At 34.0% G+C, this 2,946-nt stretch overlaps 1 pseudogene; it reads left to right on the forward strand.

Annotated features, from left to right (window-relative positions):
- Positions 1 to 1,820: 1,820 nt before the first annotated feature.
- On the forward strand, positions 1,821 to 2,743 carry LOC127688321 (olfactory receptor 147-like; annotated as a pseudogene).
- The last annotated feature ends 203 nt before the right edge of the window (positions 2,744 to 2,946 follow it).

Consider the following 2,946-nt stretch of genomic DNA (forward strand, 5'->3'; position numbering starts at 1 on the left):
ACCTTCCTTTCAATCTTGCTTCTGCACAGGACAAAATATATGGTATCTCTGAATTAAAAATTTCTCTTGACTTGATGTGAACTTCCATGCTGTTTCTTCACTTTCTAGAACATAGTTCATAACACTCTGTAATGAATCCACAATATATTTTCTTTATCCACTGATTGATTTGATGTTTCTATACTGGTTCTGTAACATAGCTAGAAAGAAAAATTTAATGATGAACGTATGTGTATAGGTTTACCTACTATATTGCAGGGATGATAAAAGAGAATCACATGATGGATCTCATTTAAGCTCCTCTGGAGAAACCTCAACAACCACGTCCATAGTGCATGAACTACTTTACATTTCCACAGATTTTCCACTTTTCCTTAACATCTTAGACAGTAATTTTTTTTCTTTCTTAGAGACATTCAGCATGGAGGAGGATAGAATCCAAACGTATGTATGCGTGTGTGTGTGTGTGTGTGTGTGTGTGTGTGTGTATGTGTCTTGTGTGTATGTGTGTCTGTCTGTCTGCCTGTCTGTGTGTATGTGTGTGTTTATTTTGTTGTGGTGGTAGTTGTGGTTGGTGTTTTTCTTTTCTCTTCCTGCTTCTCCTACAGGGAATTATTCTGTAATCAGTGGTGTCATAAAATTTCTAAAAATTCAAATTCCTTCCTCCTAAAATGCAAAGATTACAGACTTGAAATCCATGTACTATTTAATGTACTTTTGATTTACTATTTTCCTGATGGTTAGGGTAGTGAATAATATGTCATATACTAGTTAGCAATGGTAATTTTTGGAGAACTTGCTTTCAATATATTTGCTCATTTAATTATTGTGTTTGTTTATATTTTGCAACAAGGAATGTCAAACTAAGGGTTCCATGCATATTCAGCAAGCATTCTTTAAGTGCTTCAATCCAGCTTTTTCTTGACCATTTCCTAACACAATTACTATTATTAGTTTTTTTATGTTTTTGCATATGGGTATTTTTCTAAGTTTAGAAGAGCTGTCATTTTTTTTTTTCTATTCTGATTGCTGTCACTTCACTAAATATTTTCCTTTGAATAAACTTTTTCATTAATTCCATGTATTAATTCAATTATTTTTCAGCTATTGCAGTCTTAATCAAAATGAGATTGGCTGTTATTACAACATATTCCTTCTATATTTCTCTAGAAATTTCAAACATTTATGTATTATTTAAAGAAATTTGGTAAGTTTTGAATTGACTTTTGTACAAAATAAAAGATGGGAATCTATGTTACTTCTTCTGGATGTATTTAATGAATTTTCCCAATAGCATTTCTTGAAAAGGAAGTCTTTTCATTAGCATTACATTAGATCCATTGTTTAGAAACATAGCAGACCACCGATGTGCATGACAGTCTACATTTTATGAAACATTTTTTCATGTTTACACATAGGTGTAAAAGAGCAATGTATCAGTAGTACAGAAGTGTTTATGGACATGCCAGAAAAATTAGGATGATGAATTGAACAAAGGAGTGGGAGATAAAGGACCAGATTAAATAATTTATTTTGGAAACCACATCCCACCACTTAAGATTATTAATGGATAAGAGTGCAAGTTAGGCATACTACATCAACTGGTTGAGGCAAGGATAAAAGAATACTATAGGAGTATCCAGATTATTAGGATAAGCATGGGTTGACCCACATTTTCACTCATGGGAGAGTGTGATAATCAGATGATAAAGCAAATCTTTTGTTCATTGTGCTAAATTCAGCTGATGTTAACATCTAGGTACAGAGCTTGACCATTCATTAATAAAAATTTCTTTTCTTCTAGATTTTCAAGGATATGCATGCTGACTGGAAATGGCTCCTCTGTAATAGAATTTGTCCTTGCCGGTTTGACAGATCATCCAGGGCTCCAGCTGCCCCTGTTTTATGTATTTCTAAAAATCTACATAGTCACAGTAGTAGGATACTTTGACTTAATCACCTGATTGTCCTCAATCTTCATCTGCACACCACCATGTACCATTTCCTCTTCAACATCTCCTAAATTGATCTCTGTTACTCTTCTTTCTTCAGCCCCTAAATGCTAATGAACTTTGTTTCCCAGAAGAATTTCTTTTATGAGGGTTCATGATTCAACTGTTTCTATTTCTCATTTTTGTCAGCTCTGAATGCTACATGTTGACCTCAATTGCATATGCTTGTTATGTGGCCATCTCTAATCCACTGCTGTATAAGGTCACCATGTCCCTCAGATCTGCTCTGCAATATCTTTTACAGCTTGTGGGATGAGGTTTTCTGGATCCTTTGCCCACACAGGCTGCGTGCTCCAACTGACTTTCTGCAATGCCAATGTCATCAACCATTACTGGAGTGATATTCTCCCTCTCCTCTAAATTTCTTGCACCAGCACCTATGTCAATATGGTTATGGATCTCTTAGTTGTGGGTATTAACATCACAGTTCCCAGCTTTACCATCCTCATTTCCTATGTTTTCATCCTTGCCAACATTGTAAACATCAAATCCACACAAGGAAGATCAAAAGCCTTCAGCACTTTTAACTCTCACATCATGGTGATTTCTCTTTGCATCAGCTGCATTCATGTATCATAAATACTCTTCTGGATCTATGGAACAAGGAAAAATATCTTCAGTTTTCTATATAAATGTTGGGCCCATGCTCAACCTTCTAATCTAGAGTTTCATGAACAAAGATGGCATTCAAGGAATCTTTGATTAAGTTTCAGAGAAAAGACAGATTTTAATTAGAATCAACAATTATGTAAGAAATTGGAAGATCTAAATTTTTGTTGGTATTTTTAGTGAAGATCTTTTTTATGTCTGTTTGTAGGTTGGTAAACTCTCTTAATGAAATATGAATAATTTCATTTTGTTTTTGTAAATTCAATATATCTAACAGTTTATCCGTATGATTGATTGATATCATATCGATGATGCAAAAAATACA

Source organism: Apodemus sylvaticus, chromosome 7 (assembly GCF_947179515.1).
Source record: "Apodemus sylvaticus chromosome 7, mApoSyl1.1, whole genome shotgun sequence".
NCBI lineage: Eukaryota > Metazoa > Chordata > Mammalia > Rodentia > Muridae > Apodemus > Apodemus sylvaticus.